The sequence below is a fragment of the Pseudophryne corroboree genome, chromosome 2, assembly GCF_028390025.1.
Source record: "Pseudophryne corroboree isolate aPseCor3 chromosome 2, aPseCor3.hap2, whole genome shotgun sequence".
NCBI classification, from domain to species: Eukaryota; Metazoa; Chordata; class Amphibia; order Anura; family Myobatrachidae; genus Pseudophryne; species Pseudophryne corroboree.
The window spans coordinates 804401724-804420614 of record NC_086445.1 but is presented as its reverse complement, the minus strand read 5'-3'; the positions used below and the strand labels follow the sequence as shown (position 1 = coordinate 804420614).

At 42.0% G+C, this 18891-nt stretch overlaps 1 pseudogene; it reads left to right on the top strand.

Annotated features, from left to right (window-relative positions):
- Positions 1-10157: 10157 nt before the first annotated feature.
- Positions 10158-10276, top strand: LOC135052515 (5S ribosomal RNA; annotated as a pseudogene).
- Positions 10277-18891: the final 8615 nt, after the last annotated feature.

Below are 18891 nucleotides of genomic sequence, written 5' to 3'. Positions count from 1 at the left end.
TAGAACCTTTAGTAAATATATACCCCCCAGTGTCTGCTTTCTGTAGCAGGTAAGCTAAGGCGCAGGATCAAATTTGCTGGTGGCGCTCCCCACAACCTAGTTGCCTCAGGGGCACATTGCACTAGGTAGCTCTTATACACATTGCACCAGGTAGCCCATTTTACACACTGCATGAGGTAGAGCCTATTATACACAGGTAGCCCCTTATACACAGTTCACCAGGTTTCCCATTATTCACATTGCACCAAGTAGCCCCTTATACACATTGCACCAGGTAGCTCCTTATACACATTATGCCAGGTAGCCCATTATACACATTGCGCCAGGTAGCCCATTATACACATTGCACCAGGTAGCCCATTAAACAAATTGCACCACCTAGCCCCTTATACACACTGCACCAGCTAGCTGTCACTCACATCCGGCGCCTGTGGTCCCTTGGCTCTATGTTCTCATACTTCCACCCAGCGTGAAGCTGAGCGTGAGTGAGTAGTGGCAGGAGGCGACCGGCAGTGGTAAGAGGCCAGGGGGCGGCAGGCAGCAGGAATCGGCCAAAAGAGGACGGTGGGGTGGCCGTCAGGAGGAAGTGGCCAGGACTGGGGGCGGCCGCCCGGCAGCAGGAAGCATTGTGATGCGGGCAGCAGATGGGTGCTGATGGCACTGGTGAGGTGACTGGGACGCCCACCCGCACATAGAACCGCCACTGGCGGGATCCCCTGAGCCGGACGAGCAGTGACCCTCCCAGCATCCCTCCCCCACAGCCAACAACGCAGCCAACAAAGCCCCTCTCAGTGCACATAGTGCAGCCGAATGCACAAGGACCGAGCATCCACAGACGTGAAGATCACCCGCCTGAGAATAGCTTCGAAGTGATCAACCCACCCCAGCAACATGTCCATATCACCACACACACCAGCCCCCCTCCCCTCAACGCCCTACACACACAGACAGTTTCCCCAGTCCCTATATACACTGACACACACCCTGTCCCCTCCAGCCACACCACACCACACACACACACACACACACACACACACACACACACACACACACACACACACACACACACACACACCCTGTTCACCCCAGTCCCTACACACACACCCAGCCTGTACTTAGCAACACACATACCTGTTCTCCTCTGCCCTTCCACTCTCCCCCATTTCCCCCAGTCAGTCACTAAGCCTTCCGGACACAGCAGGAGTAGGCAGGGACACATTCAAGACCAGGAGAAGTCAGGGGCGTGGCCTAATCACGGACCTGTGGCCACACCCCCTTTGAGAAACACCCACCCCATCCTCCTACCATTCAGCAGCAAGCACCGAACGAGGCAGGTGGCAGGCAGGGGGGTCACAGGACAGCACAGCAGGAGTCACTCGTCATCCCAGCAGGCAAATCCACTGATGGCTGCTGCGGTTCTGCATGGTGGTGGGAGGCGCTTGTGTGCATGTCACAGGGGCGTGCTTTCATGGGCTGAAAGCATGTCCCTGCTGCACTGAGGCACCTCTATAGGTGCCGCTTTCAATGCTTTTTTTAATGGGCTTTTCCAGCCCTCTGCATGGCCACGCCCCCTGCTTCCGGCCATTTACAGTTAGCAGCGAGAGGCACCATTCAAGTGCCTCCGAAATATTTTTGTTTATGCTAAAAAAGATTAGGTTACTATGAGAAGATACTTATGACACAGAACATGTCATAAGTATCTTCTCTGTATTCTTGTAATCCCTTTAATGACAAAGGAGGCACTGCCTCCCCTGACTGCACTTCCCTGGTATATGAAAAAATGTAAACAAGGTTTATTTTGCCAACAGAATTAAATACAGCACAGCACACTGAAACATCCAATACGTGAAGGGAGGAGTTACACTGCAGTGCTAGGTGCAGACTGCCAACACATCACCAAAATATGAACCCACAATAAAGAAAGGAAAAAAATCAGATTGACCAGCGCCGAGTTAACAATAGTATATTCTTTGTAGTAGACAATTCAAAATCATCCTTTCTTCAATGCTGATCTCCCATTCCCCTACACGTGTAGGAATGTGGCTCATGGAAAACAGAAAAGGAGATACATAGTGTAGCTCGTTAAAACATTTAATGACACTACACAATTACAAATAACATTAAAAGTGCACATGAAATATCCAAATAAAATGATCAGGCATTCATAATCAAGCAGCAAATCCTTATGCGACCGAATGGGTGGCAAATTACCAGTGTCGGTGAAGAACTGGCAATGGACAGTGTCTCTAATCACTTCTTTTGAAACACACCCTCAGAGTAGCTCTCCTTTATCACCTTCCGAATACCGCCATGGGAACGATCTGCCCAGAGGAGTTACAAGGTTCAGATTGGTGGGGTCTTTGCGTATCCAGCCCCCACCTCTCAGGTGACACCATGCTGGGACTGATTCTTGGCATCGCTCACTGTTGGACAATAGGGAGTAAACAAAGATCGCTTCTGTTGAACAATAGTCTGACCTACATGAACTGATAATCTAATTATCGATGTACAGCATAGTTTCCACAGATCTAGAAGGTTATGGGTCATAGGGTCGACATGCATTAGTTATACAGTCATTAGGTCGACCACTGTTGGTCGAAAGTGACTAGGTCGACACCTGAAATAGGTCAACACAGTCATTAGGTCGACATGGAAAAAGGTCGTCATGAGGGTTTTTTTTAAACTTTTTTTGGTGTTGTTTTCATCATAAAGTTATGGGGAACCCCAGTTAGTGCACCGCATCCCCTTCGGGCAAGGTGCCTCGCTCCGCTACTGCTGCGCTCAGCAAGGTTACTATTCCCAATCGTAGTCCACGTGGATCGTAAAGTATGAAAAAGTAACAAAAATTAAAACAAAATGTGAAAAACGCATGTCAAGCTTTTTCCATGTCGACCTAGTGACCATGTCGATCTAATGCATGTCGACCAATAGTGGCCAACCTAATGACTGTCGACCTAAGTGTGGTCGACCTAATGACCGTATCCCATCTAGTTTTCCCCTTGGCATAAGTAAACAATTGGAAGCTGTAAAGGCCCATATAGACGGGCCGATGTGGGAGAGATGTGTGCTGAGCGAACCGCTCAGCACACATCTCTCCTGCCGCTCAGCACAGCGCGATCTGTGCTGAGCATGCGGGGGGAGACGGGGGGACCGCTCATTTCACCCAGCGGGTGAAGTGAGCGACCCGCTAGATTGGCCTGCATGCAGGCCAATTAGGCACCAGCGATAGCGATGCATGGGGCTGCGCATCGCTATCGCTGTAGGGGGTACACACGGAGCGATAATGCTTAAATTCTAAGCAATCTAGTCAGATTGTTTAGAATATCGCTCCGTGAGTACCCCCCTTAATGCTCACAGGAATAACGCACATATAATGTAACAGATAACGTAACACAATCTCATATTACTAATAGTAAGGCTGATTCAATCACAGTATGGGGGGTGATCAAGGACATGCTATGGGGAATGAACAAACACATGTACTGAATGTAGCAGTGTTAATTTTGACTAGGATTTAAAATTTACTTTTAGTCTTAGTCGCTTATTAAAAATTGTAGTTGGTTTAAAGTCGCATTATAGTCTCTTTTTTGCTTTGTTTCAGTCAAGATTTAGTCAGTGGACCACAGTTTTCATTTTAGTCTAATTTTAGTCAATATTTTAAGCTTAACTTTTGTAAACATTTAAATGATACTGTAGTGGATTTGGCTGAAGAACATTTCTCTAAAACTCCCTTGAGAAATTTGACTACCTTTAACTACTGTATGTGACTGTTTAGTAATTTAGTCTCAGTAGGCTGAGAATGTGTTACATACTGACTTACTGTAGTACTCCCATATATCATATGCAAATTAATGCCTTTAGGTGTCTTTCGTTGTACTAAAACTTGGAGAGAGACAAGTGGATGGAGACAAATGGCAGGATGTAATGAGGTCCAAGATTGCTGGAGGTGCTAGATGGATCGCTGGAGGTGCTAGATGCCGGATGATCTGGGACATTTTTCTAAAGGGGCAATCACTTACAAGGCATAGTTTTGCACCTCCGGCAATCTCGGACTCCATTACATCCCGCCCAAAGTACCAACCAAACAGCTCCTAACTGACATTTTTAAAATACATCCTGTAACATGGCAGTTAGGAGATGACTGGCTGGCACTTTATCTCCATCAAATTTATCTTTCTCCATGGCTTAGTACATTGTGCAATACACAATTATATTTCCTTTATAGCAGGTCATATTTATTTTCTGCAAATATCTAGTATTTTTCAGAAGTTTATTAGCCCTTTTATTTACAAGCTTCTTAAAAAATTGCCACTATTTATTTGGATGTCATTTTCATTTATTCTCCTAATCTTGCCTTACATCATCTCCATACCAAAATCCTATTACAAAAGTTGTGAGATTGATTTACGCACAAAACTGGAAGAACATTTAAAGCTTCTGAAATCCAAATGGCCCTGTGATAACTGTCTGTTTTATAAAACTGTGCAACCCATGAAACTAAAGCTACACAAAGTTTATGTTCAGTTTGTAATGTTAACTTCAGTTCATTAACAACTATTCTCAGATTGTTGCCCCAGTCACTGCTCTCGCCAAAGAGAGTGCTCTCAGTCCTGCCTCCTGAGGCAGTTCCTGCTTTTTAAAACAAAATCCGTCTCTTCTACTCTTATACGTCTTCTGTGATGTTGTTGCTTAATTACTAGGAGTGTATGCAGTTGCCCTTTAATTCTTCAGTACAGCCAGTAGCGGATCTTGCTACAGGTAAGCAGGATTTTTGCCCGGGGCGATGCCTTCCGGAGGGCGCGGCCGCCGTGGCAAGATCCGCTACTGGTGCTGTGCGGTGTGCGATGAAGTCATCACGCATCCGCACTGCATTGTGGGAGCGGCACATAGACGCTAGAGGTCATAATTGACCTCTAGTGTCTATGTGGTGCTATGGGAGAGACGTCATGATGTCTCTCCCATAGATCAGAGGAGCGGCGCCGGCGGCCGGAGAAGGAGGGCAGCAGCGGTCGGGAAGCAGGAGCGGGGATTGTAAGTATTTAATTTATTTTTTGTAAGCAGCGCAACTAGGGGGAACAACTACAGGGGGCACAGTACGGGGGGCAATACTACTGGGGCAACAACTCTACAGGGCGCACATTACTGGGGGCAATGCTACTGTGGGCACAGTACTGGGGGCACAACTACTAAGAGCATAGCTACGGGGGGCATAACTGACCATGCCCCTTCTCCATGAAACCACGCCCCTATTGTTTCGCCCTGGGCACCACAAGGTCTAGATCCGGCCCTGAGTACAGCAAAATTAGAACTTTATTTGTCATATCAATCTCATTTTACAAGATTAAAGTATTTTCTTAATATGATTGCAAGCAATACCAATAGCAAAATCATCAATATATTCAAACTAAATCCATGACAAGCCTTCCTTTCATAGTTTTCTTATTATACTGTTCTTATTTGTGTCCCGGTATCAAAAACACTAGATCTGATGCACTCTCCCTTTCTGCTTATCAAATGTATTATTTTCAAGCTTCTCATACTGTAGTTGTTAGTCCCATTTTTTCCTCCCAGAGATCCCCTTTGGAAAACTTTTGTTGCTGTTGACTTGTATCCTACACTAATTTTAAAGGCATGTAAATCTATTTCAGGACTGGCTGAATTAAAAACAAATTGAAGATTGCTAATACGAGTTTTGGGTGGCTTCCTTTTAAAAGGGATATTCTTGACTGGCCCTCTCAAAGTCCATGGGTTTTTGTTTGTTTGTTTTATGTGTATTTTATCACTGGCATCCCATCTTTCTATAATAGCTTTCTTCACCAGTTTTCCAAAATGTCCCAGTTCATTCCCCTTAAAGGTTTGCCCGTTGTATCTTTCCTTGCAAATGTATTCTTCAAATATTTGCATGGTCTGCATCTGCAAATAGTCTAAAGGCCCGTACACACTGGTCGATATATCGGCCGTTCTCCTGAACGGCCGATATATCGCGGCACCGTCGGCCAGTGTGTACGGCCGATACGTCTGTGAACTCCGTCGTTCACAGACGTATCGCGTCGGCCGCGCATCACAGCCGACGGCCAATATATCTACCGATATATTGGCGCGTCGCTGTGTGTGTACGGGGTGGTCGGCCGACCGCCCGTACACATGCTGCGGCGGCCGGCGGTGATTGACAGGTGAACTGGGCGGGCGTGTGTACACGCCCGCCCAGTTCATGACGTCAGTCCCCGACGGATCGGGCAGTGTGTATGCTGAACACACTGCTCGATCCGTCCATAGATATATCTGCAGATCAATTGATCTGCAGATATATCTGTTAGTGTGTACCTAACATTAGATTGAGGAATTCAGTTTGTTTCAAAGTTTTCAAATGTCTAGTCCAAGAAATTTGATATTGAACAAGACTTCTGAATACTATTCAGAGATTACTGGACAAAGTGAGAAGATTAATCATATTCTGGAACAATATCTCAGGACAAGATGATTGTATGGAACTACTTCCCAGGATGTTTCAAGAATTCACTAGTAATATACTTTTCTAAATTGTCTTTGACATATATCCTAAACTTTCAGAAGCAGATTAATCTCCCCCAGAATTTTATTAAGTTTACATTGTTATCTCTAGTATACAGTCCTTCAAGACCAAAACATGAGATGTTCTTTTGTAAGCCTCGCATGTGAAAAACAATAAGCTTACAATCATTGTGGTCATGGCTCTCTATGCAGAATATCAGATATAAATTACTCTTACAAAACTCTTGAGCAGATTAATTAAATTTCTTATTTACTTTAATCCCATATAATATACCTGTTTAAATGTTTCTTTCCTCAAGAGTTTATAAATCAATCATTTGACCTTTAACACTTTTTCCCCCTAAGTCATTACTGTTTGATAGCAACATAGGTTTTAAGTTAATCGGATCCACTTAGCTAAATGGAAAGGATATACGCTCGGTAACAGCGTTTATCGGTTATGGGGGATTGGCTCCTTTCAGAACTTTCTATTGGCTGCCTGTACCTACATAATGTGGGAGGAGGCAGTTGTTCACTCATTGTCTGAGATCAGTGCAATGTACCTGAATAGGGCATTTCTCTATTTTTGACATCTCTAGCATTTTTTTCTTCTTCTTTTCTTTCCTGCTCTCTGACTGCTCTGAATCGTGTCTGGGCTTTGACGATTCTATTGTTTACTGACTGACCTCACCTTTGCCTGGATATTAGACCTGGTTATATTCTGTGTTCCTACATTTACCACTATCCAATTAGCCGCTACATTGTGGCAATTTTTTCACATCTATCACATGTAAATTGATGCAATAACTTTTCGTGGGTATGCTTGCTCCCGTTTTTCACCCTATACTATTGCAAACATGCGAAAACAGGACTTGTGCAGAAAAAAACATAAGTGGAAAAATCAGGGTGAAAAGGGGGAAATCAGTCTGTACTTCAAAAAATGCCAAGCATAGGACAACAGTATAGAAATGTATTATAGGTCATATTAAATATATTTGAGGTACTTAAATTGGGTCAAATGGCTGTTAAATGCATTTTTCTTTAAATGGAAAATAGTATAAAAGCAATTTTTTTTCAGCTAAATAAGTGCTCAAATGGAATTCAGGTACATAAAAATGGATTTAAGTATAAATGTGGGTCATTTTATAGGACTTAAAAAAAGTGTAAAAAGACCAATTACTCCCAACTGCAAGTCTAAAAACACTTGTCCCACCCATAAAACACCCCAATATACCTATCCTATACCTTGAACCCCAAATTCCATCACTTTGCACTTTTTCAGCCCAAAACTGACGTCATTATTAGGAAATTAAAAATAATTAAAAACTTCTAAGTGCCTAATTAGTCATGGGGGAAGGGGAGGTGTTCCAGAGGTTCTGAACCAAATTCTGACATTTGTACCTTTAAAATAGGGATTTTCCCCAACTTTTCACCTGCTCAGAGTAGGTGAAGTAAAATTTGAGGTGAATTTTATTGAGCTAAAATATTTTGCAGCTAATAGGATAGGGGTTTTTCGCGCTAAAAGTAATTTTTTTTGTCAGAAAACAGGTTGTCGCGGCTAATTGGATACCCCCCTTGTGTTTTATTTGTACCTGTCCTGACCTTTGCCTGGACCTTTGATACTAGCTTCTCCTTGCATGGTTAATATTTATTTATTTATTTCACTGAGTGCACTACTGTAAGTGCACTAAAATTGCGGTTTGAAGATAGGGAGCCAACGTTCTTGTGTGATATCCCATAGAGGTGAGGATACAGATGGTGTGGTGCAGGTGTAAGCTGGAGGTACATCTGTAGTGGGGGCCCCATGGAAATTGTGCTATGGGGCCCCCAAAGGTATAACTACGCCCCTGAGTGGGGCATATGTACTACTAAGCTTTGGAGAGTGATAAAGTAGATAGAGCTAAAGTACCAACCAAACAGCACCTGTCATTTTTCAAATACAGCCTGTAACATGACAGGAGCCAATTGGCTGGCACTTTATCTCTATCTACTTTATTACTCTCAGGCTTAGTACATTTCCCCCAATGAGAGATAAATTGTAGTCAAGTATTTTTATGTTTTTAGGATTAATCACAATGCATATATACGTTAGAGTCATTTTGCTTAAAGGGGTATTGAAAATGGTTTCTTGGGATTTAAACTATAATACACTTTAAATAGAAAGAGTACCTAAGATCTGTGATGTAAATATTCAGTACAGCCAACATTATGTATTATATGAGTAGTTTGTTCCTACACAATCTATATTTAACAGTAATACTGGATTCAAAAACGCAATATTACATTCGTGTGAGGCAGATACTTAAGATACTCTATACTAGATTCACCGAATATTGAAGAATATATCTGGGGCTTAGACAAAGTACATTTATACATGTGCCATCTAAAAGCATTATACTAGTGTCTGTATGCACATAGATGTAACACATTATGGGGAACATATTTAACTTTTACACAGGGCATTTGGCCAAAGGCGACAAGTGTGGTTGTTATGTTATGTATGTGTGATAGTTATTCTGTATTTAATATATGCCAAGATTGTTAAGTTATACACTGTGGTCCAAAAATCTTCATAAAGAGCGAAAATGAACACAAATACAAAATGTAACTGTATTCATTAATATGATCTGTTGGAGACTTTAGACATTCCTGTATGAATGGCGAGAAATAATTTCAGAGTCATAGTGGTATATTTACTAAAGTGCGGGTTTCTAGAAGGGGAGATGTTGCCCATAGCAACCAGTGATATTCTACTAATTTATCTAGCACCTTCTAGAAGAGAATAACTAGAATCTGATAGGTTGCTATGGACAATATCTCTACTTCTGTAAACCTGCACTTTAGTAAATATACCCCACAGAGAGGATACAATAGAGGTGGCTTGTGACTCTGGATTGGATGCTGCAAATAAAGGGGGATAGTTCCGCACTAGGTTCATTTGGGCTTTAAAATATTTATATTTTGCTTACTTTATTGTGATACTGCGATTTGCTTTCAGCATTATAGAGGAATACAGTACTTTGCATCTCCAGTTATAACATTTAGGAGGACTGCAATAACTTATCTGATGATAGAATCTCTGTTCAGGCTGAGCATGCTACTATCAATAATGTTTCTGTGTTAAATAATTGATGAAATACACCTGTTTCTTCATACATTTTTGTACGCTATGTAACATGGATTACTTTCATAACCTTATAGACCTGCTCTTATAGGTCAACTTCCACTATATTTATTTTTTAACATATTACCATCAACTGTATTCATTGATTCATTTTTCTTGTGTCTGCTCATACATATATTAGAATTATTTGGGTCAATTTTTAAAACGATATTTGTGTTTTAAACTCTATGCTTTCCATACAGAACTTTTACGGTATGATATAGAGAATTCACTGTTTTCTATACAAAGCTCTTGAGACACATTATAGAGATCCTCTTTAGAAATTATAGCATGTTTTCACGGGACACTACTTATTTTACTAATCTTTATTTTCGGACTTGCATCTAAATTCTTCTCTTATCTATCAATGTACACTCTCATCCAAAGACAGTTCTTTTTGAACTAGAAATACAAGGATCACCAGTTCTCTTGGACAGCAGAAGCACTTTCCTTTTTATTGGTACCAGTACTCTCTCATTCAGCAGATTACTGCCATACTCCATAGGATACGACCAATCCCATCCGATCTTGGAAGCAAATTAATGGAAGGCTGGGTCAGTAGTTGGTTGGGCGACCACCAATGAAGACCAGGTGCAGTAAACACATAACGCTGAACAGCAGAAGGAAGATATCCACTTTTAACTCTATATATACTGCTTCTTTCTTACACATACAGCAGTTAATCTCTGTGTTTCTGTTTATGCAGATCCAACACCCCTATCTGCTATGATTTTGGATTGAGAAGGGAACTATTACATTAAATCGAATTTATATGAGCAGATTTCAAACAACAGGTGAGGAAATGCATATGTGATTTCTCTTAGAGGCAGAGGAGAATTATTATAGTGGAAGTATAAAAATATTTTTATTATTACAGGCTAATTAAGCATATGATTTATTCTGCTGAACAAAATGCCTTATAGTGACACTACTGCCAAATATTTAGCAAGGGGTGATCAACCACCTACATAGACAACAACCTATCATTTTGATACCCTATATCATAGGTTCTCAAACTCGGTCCTCAGGACCCCACACAGTGCATGTTTTGCAGGTCTCCTCACAGAATCACAAGTGAAATAATTAGCTCTACCTGTGGACCTCTTAAAATGTGTCAGTGAGTAATTAATACACCTGTGCGCCTGCTGGGTTACCTGCAAAACATGCACTGTGTGGGGTCCTGAGGACCGAGTTTGAGAACCTGTGCCCTATATTGATATGCAGTATCTAGGACTATTTAAAGAGGTACACCCCCATGGAATTAATAAACCTGTCTAAAATGTATTTATGAAAGATGGGCTTAACCCATTGAACTGAATTTTCATTGATATTTTTCACGGAGGCTTCTAGTTCATTTTTTCTGTACACTATAACGTAAATTTCATGTGGATAATTCACAATGATTTGTGTAAATTATATCTACGTTTTTTTGCCACATCAATTTTATCTTAAATATGATTAAAAATTAAGTATTATCGTCGATTCAAGTTTACAATAAGAGCGCCCCAACATAGAGTCTTTCTTTTCTTCTTCCTTTATATGGACTCTGGATTGGAGGACGCGGATGCTGGAAATGAGGAAACTTTCTCGTTTAAGTTCTCACCTAGATCCATTCATATTATTATTTGGAAACACATACAGACAACTTAAATTAAATGAAAACACTTAAAATATACAGTACAACTATGCAGTAGGCAAATTCATTTAAGTACATCTTGAATTAAAGCAATCTCAACATCAAACAAAAACAATTCTCTTGCAACAGTTTCATTCAAATCTAATACTTTTTAATCCTTTTCGAATGAATATAATCTCTAAATGTGAGGAACAAACAGACGGTTTTGATTAGCTGATTATTTTCTTGCCAAGTACTAACTTCCTTTGGGCAAACTTCCAGCGATCCTCTAATTCACAGTTTCGATAGGACATCTTTTTTTACACAACTCAACAAAATTCAGGTCTTTCAAGTAGCGAAATAAATAAATAAAAACCAGTGCATCACATGAGTAATAAAAATAACAATTCTGTCTCCTAATGGAGGGTATGAAAACATCAGCAAATTAAAGGGCATTGACAAATTGATAATGAAGTGGAAAGTAAAAGGTCAACTACAGCTGTGTGAACTGAAAAAAAAGGAAATTATTGGACAAGAAAGGTCAACAATGAGTATATTGGTTTGGGCTGAGTGCAGTTCGCTGCGAGAAATTTGCATCAAAACAGAGCAGATGGATAACTCAGTTTTGAGCAAAAGCACACTATACAGCCTGTAAACTACATACTATTCAGAAATGCCCCCCCCCCCCCCCAAAAAAAATAATCAACAACCCCAAAACATAAATACTGCAATATGTTTTTGTTAGATCTGGCTTGAAGCTATTGTCTTGAGTACAACCTTAATTTAGTTATAAAACTGATAAAATTGTTGAAGTTAATTTATAGCTGGCGGCACAACTTATTTTAAAATTATAGTTATATATACATGTTATCCATCAGTATGCTTTCAGTAAACTTGAGCTTTTGGAACTATCCCTGCTGTCCGCCAGTTACCTGGCCAAAGCCAATCCCCTGCAGGCTGTGGGTTTATAAGGCAAAAAGTGAACACATCCATTGCTGGTGATATTGGCTGTCTTCAAGGTTGTGCCTAAACTCACAACTGCTTATCTGAAGATCCCTGTTAGTGGCATGGACCGTTTTGACTCCTTTGCCTACTTCCATCCTGACCTTGGTCTGTTTCTAGACTTGTCTTCAGTGACAGCCTGACCCAAACCCGCATTGTTCCTGGTGCTAACCTTGGGAGCTGCGACCTGTGCAGCAAAACACCAAAGACCATATCCTCTTGTGGGAGTCACTCGCGAAAAGCTATGCTGTGTTTATCCAACTGTATAGTAATTGTTATTGACGAGTTGTTAAACCAAAGAATAAAGGAGGAGGAATCAGTGTAGAGATTAGTCTTTTTCATGCAGCCTCTGTTCTGTATTTGCTCACACCTATAGTACATTATATATGATAACCTGTATATTTGTCCTGCTCTGCTGCAATACTGGGTCACTGTTTCCCTGTTCGTGTTTCTGTGCAATGCCGATGTTCACGGAACTAATTGACTATCGGCAGATTGTGCATGTGCCACAATCACACTTTGCTATGTCGCTCACAGTGAGGATTTCATTGCAGAGTGATTGACAGGAAGGGACCGTTTGGGGGAGGTAACTGGAAGTAGCAGCAAAAACACAGGTGTGTCACAGCCAGTGTCTGAGTCTATCTGCCTTCAGCTACGATTATGTACTAAAGAAACATGGCAGTGTTGTTACTGCTGTTGGGCAGTATGGGCAGTGTAATAGTTAGAATTACTGTCTCATAGTACTGAGGTCATGGGTTCGATTCATACAGATGGAGCAACGCTCACTGAGCGTGGCTGCATTGCAGGCGGGGGCGAGCGGCGTTCCTAGGCGTGCCTATTCCTCGGCACGCCGGCGAGCGCACAGAGATGCTCCCATTCACTTTGAAGACAGCGCATGCGCATCTATGATGCACGTGCAACCCGTTCGCTCCCGGTGGTCCGCTTTGCCATGCACGCCCAGGCACAGACGGAGCCACGATTAGTATGGCTCCATTTGTACCCTTTCCCTAACTGTGTGTACTTTGTTTATTCTCCCCGTGTTTGCATGGGTGTCCTCCGGGTGCTCCGGTTTCTTCCCACAATCCCAAAAAATACTGGTAGGTTAGTTGTCTCCTAACAAAATGAACCCTACCATGAATGTGTGTGGGTGTACAGTACATGTTGTAGGTAATAGAGATTGTAAGCTCCACTGGGGCAGGGACTGATGTGAATGGGAAAATATTCTCTGTAAAGCGCTGCGGAATATGTGTGCACTATATAAACAACTGGTAACAACTAAATAAATACTGCCACTGCCAGTCTGCATGGCCATAGACAGACTCACGGACTTGATGTTCATCGTTAATGTGACAAAGCTGTGAATGAGGATGCAGTTGCTGCAATGGCTCCGGTGGGCGTCTAGATTCTTTTATGGGCATCAGCTTCACTTGCGATGATCAGCTGCTCTGTAGCCTGGAAAATCACAGCTGTGTAGGCATGTGCGTACAAGCATGAGTTAGACCTTATGTACGGTAATTTTTTCAACATTACTATGAATAGCTGTGTGTTATTTCCAATATTTTAGTGCAAATTGATTTTTATTGGTTTACAGTACATGGATAAACTTGACAAAGAATGCATTAGATATGTAAAACACAGTCTATGTACAAATTAAAAGTAAGGAGACAACATAATATATAAACAGCAAAAACATACATGATAATCTCAAAATAAATCAAAACAGAACAATATCCAAGGAAGGAAAGCGAGAAAGAAGAGCAGAAGGAAAACGGGGGGAAGGGGGGAGAGAACAGCTCTGGGTCCTGCACAGACAAACAAAAAGGAAGCAAGCTCCACTCAAACAAGTCTGAAGGTGAGCCATAAAAAACCCCAGACCAATGTCGAAGCCAGAGGGTCACGAACCCAGAAGGTCCCATAGGGCATGAAGAGGTTTAAGAGGGTAGAGAAGCAATAATATCGTTAAAAGGTTTTTAAGTCCCTGAAGTCCCACCAATGGAACCATGTATCTCTAAAGACTGCATAGTTAGTTACCTTCCACAGAAGACAGAATATCTTCCATTTCCATATAGAAATCGATTCCACTGAACCAGTCTCTAACCGTTGGAGGAGAAGAGGAGCGCGACTTTACTGGGATAACTGCCTTGGCAGCGTTATTCAAATGGCACAACAGAGATTTTTTATATATCAAGATATGGGCAGGGGACAGGTGGAACAACCAGAACAGCAGGTCAGAAGATACTGGTTCCTCTATAATAATTACAGAGAGTTTGAGAACTTCTGAACGACACAAACAGAGGTGAAAGCATTGCCACCACATGTGCTGTGGGTTGCCAGGGGTATTTGAGATCCGCCTGCATCCCCATCTTAGAGAGGGCATCTGGACGCCTATACCAATGGGATATTAACTTGTACTGGGTCTCCTGAACCCCAACACTACACAAGCAAGCATGTGCCAAACTAAATATTTTAACCTAGTTGGTCTGCCCCACCCCATGTCTTAGTAAAATGTGGAAGCCGGAGACTCGCACCTTCCAAAAGAAGATTATATATCAAAGAAATAGTATGAGTAGGCGTTGAGGGACCAGAACAGAGATGTTCAAAAGGTGTGAAGGGTGCGAGAGGAACCAAAAGAGTGAACGAAGTGGCAAGCTTGTAAGCACGCCAAAACTCCCCCTAAGGTAATTTCCAATTGCCCTGTAAGCAAAGGATGCAATTGTGCCCTCACTCACCAGCTGTCCGACTTGAAAGAGGCCCCCCTCTAACCAATAACTAAAAGTTGCGAGATCCAGCCCAGGAGGAAAGTGAACAATTGACAAGAAAGATAGTTATGGGGATATGGGGATGATGTAGATGAGATGGATGGATTTGTTTGAAGATCTAGGACAATCTAGGCCCAATGGTAAGATGGGAAGAGCTGGGAGGGGTAAAATCTTAATAGGTAAAGTTTGCAGAAGATACAAAATCTTAGGGAGAGAATAAATATTTAGTATGCCTAATCTCCTAAACCATGAAAAAGGTCTAGTTTTTCAAGACTGCAAATCTGATTGTATTTTGGCCAATGGGGTGGGGTGGGGGTGAAATTAGCTTCAAACAATAGGCCAAGGTCCCTGGTAATGACTACTCCAAAGTATCTCCATTAGGAGTCATGCTAGGCAAGGGGAAAAACAGTTTTATTTCCTGCTAACATTTTGAATGGTGCTGTAATATTTAGAGCAACTGATTTGGAATAATTAACCTTGAAATGAGAAGGATCCCCAAATAGTCTAAACTCTTCTAGCAGATTAGGTAGGGAAGTGACCAGAGAAGTAATTGTTGCCAATTAAGTCAGCAGCAAAGAGGACTCATTTATATTCCTTATCTTGTAAGACATAACTAGAGATATTACGGTTTAATCTAATAGATTGCGCCAAGACCTCCATACAAACAATAAAGATCAAGGGTGACAGTGGGCAACACTGTTGAGTGCCATTATTAATAGCAAACGAGCCAGAGAGGGAGCCAGTAACTCTAATATTGGCTGATGGGGAATGATAAAGGGAGAGGATATGCTGAAAAAAGACCCAGTCCCAAATGTCACAGCACATCGGCCATGAAATCCCATTCAATCCGATTGAATGCCTTCTCGGCATCAGTGGACAGTAAGACTGCTGTGATCTTCATTGTGAAGATGTGGGCCAGGATCTTAGAGGTACAAATCCAACCTGATCACTATATATAATCGACGGGAGAAATACTTTCAAACTATTCGCCAAGAGTTTAGAAAATAATTTGACATCGACATTAAGAAGGGAGATGGGCTGATAGCTGGGACACAGGGAGGGGTCATTGCCTTCCTTAGGGATCACTATTATATGGGCCTCAAGGGGCAGTGTTAAAGGCCTCCAAAAGAAATGGAAGTAGGTTATCCTTAAAGGCCTTGTAGTAGTTGATGGTAAAACTGTCCAGGCCAGGAAACTTCCCAGAAGGGGTAGATTTGATAGCCTCCTCCAGTTCAAGCATAGTAAAAGGCATCTCCAACTCCTGACAATCAAGCTCAATAAGCTGAGGGATCCCTACTCTAAGAAGGTAGTAACTAATGACTTGTTGTTTCACAAAGCTTTGAGGTAGGCTGGAGAAGAAGGTGGATTGTAAAGAGAAGACTAGAAGGTACTTAATTCCATTGCAATTTTATTGGTGTAATGGAGAGCCAGCCCCCTCTCATCTTTAATAGAAGGTATAAAGGAGAGCACTCTCTGCGCACGGAGAGCATGAGCCAACATTTTCCCAGAGTTAACAATACAAATAGACCAAAGCCGCGCTTACCACACAGTGGCTGCCTGTGTAATCACAAAAGAAAAGCCTTCACCAAGACTCCACAAACTCAATATTCAAACCAAATATGATAACACCTGGCGCTACTGTGACAAAAATACACCTCTAATTATATTAAAGAGATGCTCACACATAGTGTTCAATATAGAAAAAGTGTCACAAAATCTGAAATTTAAAATGAAAAAACAATAGTGCAATAATACAAGATGATAATAAAATCTTGTGTCTTTTATTGGTTCCACTCGCATAGATATGATTAAGTAGTGCATATCAGGCCTAATTCTGAGTTGATTGCAGCAGCAAGTTTGTTAGCAATTGGGCAAAACCATGTGCACTGCAGGAGGGGCAGATATAACATGTGCAGAGAGAGTTAGATTTGGGTGGGGTGTATTCAAAGTGAAATCTAAATTGCAGTGTAAAAATAAAGCAGCCAGTATTTACCCTGTACAGAATAACCCACCCAAATCTAACTCTCTCTGCAAATGTTATATCTGCCCCCCTGCAGTGCACATGGTTTTGCCCAATTGCTAACAAACTTGCTGCTGCGATCAACTCAGAATCACCCCCATCATCCCCATAGGTATCCATCTTCTAAAGGATTTGTTCAAAACACTGGAAACTTAAGAATATATATATATATATATATATATATATATATAGCAAATTGTATCGGCAGCACACGGAGAATAACTACACAAGGAGTAATTTTTTTTATTTTTGATGGGCAGTTCTATCTCCAAGTGTCCGGCTGTGCGATGGGGTCCAATGTGGCCCCATCGTACGGTAATTCATACATGTTCCAGGCAGAACACGATATTTTGTTTAGTAACATCAGTATTTCAGAAAACATATTTTTTTATGTTAGATATATCTACGATTTATTCATGATTTGAACTGGCACTAAGGAGCAGTTGATATCATTTATCGGGGATCACAACAAGTCTAATAGTCCTATAAAATGTTCCTGTGATGTGAGTTATAGTTCTATCAATTTTCTTGACGTGATGGTGAAGCTTGATAATCAGCAGATTTCTACCAATTTATACACCAAGGTTACTGATAGAAATACTTTGTTACATTCAAATAGCTTTCATCCAAAATCCCATAAATATGGACTCCCTTACTCCCAATTTCTCAGAGCCTGCCGCATTTGCAGTAATAAGAATGATGCGAGCTGTCACGATCCGAGTACTAAGACACTATCTCCCTTCTGGTTGTACGCCCTCCGCGGCCTCCGCTGCCTTCCACGTGTCTCAGCATGCACTTGTTGTTTGGCGTCTCCTGTCCTCTGCGGCCGGAGCCGCCCTTACTACTATGTTTTTACATTGTGTTCCAAACCAGGTTTTCCATCTTATTTCCAGCATGGGCGCAGCCATGTTGGATGCAATCACATGTTCCAGCTCCTCCAATCTACTGGCTCTGAAATCTGCGTAATTGCCCAGCCAATGCCTGCATAGCTGCAGGTATAAGTATCCTGTGTCTGGGCCAGATAGAGGTCAGTGCTTCATTTGTCTCCAGTGGTTCCTGTGTGCAGTCTTCTACAGATTCTCCAGTGAACTCTCCTGCATTCAAGCCTGACTCCTCTGTGTTACACTCTGTGGTGTAACACGACACCTCTGTGATTAACCCTCTACAACATCACCTTACTAACCTGTGTCTGAATTCCGGCTTTCCAGCAGCCACTCTTCAACAACTACAGTTTTCCAGCGCACTCCAGCTTCTATTTCAATTTTCCAGCGAACCCTAGCTTCATTTACAGTTTACAGAACTTTTCTCTACATTCCAGGTTACTGGTATTAACCAGTTGCACACCTAAATTTCCACTTATTACTTTCTATTGTTTTTGCACATTTTATGACTTTCATTTAATAAAATCCCTGAAAGATATTTCCAGTTGTCGTGGTCACGCCTTCGGGCATCCTTGCTACTGTCTTTACGCATGTCCAGGAGTCCCATCGCTCCTCCAACATTCAGGTACCCGTCAACCCCTACAACTGAGGCTCCCAGTCACGGTCTCCAGCCCTCAGTTGTGACAGTAAGCACTGACCAAATGGATCCAGCCGTTGATCAGGCCCAAGCGAATGGGCTGATACAAGAACTGGCAATCCGCCTTGAACGTCAGGAGGCGGCTCAAGGTCATGTTGTTCGCTGTCTCCAGGACCTCTCCTCCCGGCTGGATGAAATTCAAGCGGCCCTCCGTGGATTAGGGGCGTCCAGTGTGTCGACTCCAGCGCCTCCGGTGGTGTCCCCACCCACCATACCTGTTCCTGCTCCCTATCTTCACTTGCCG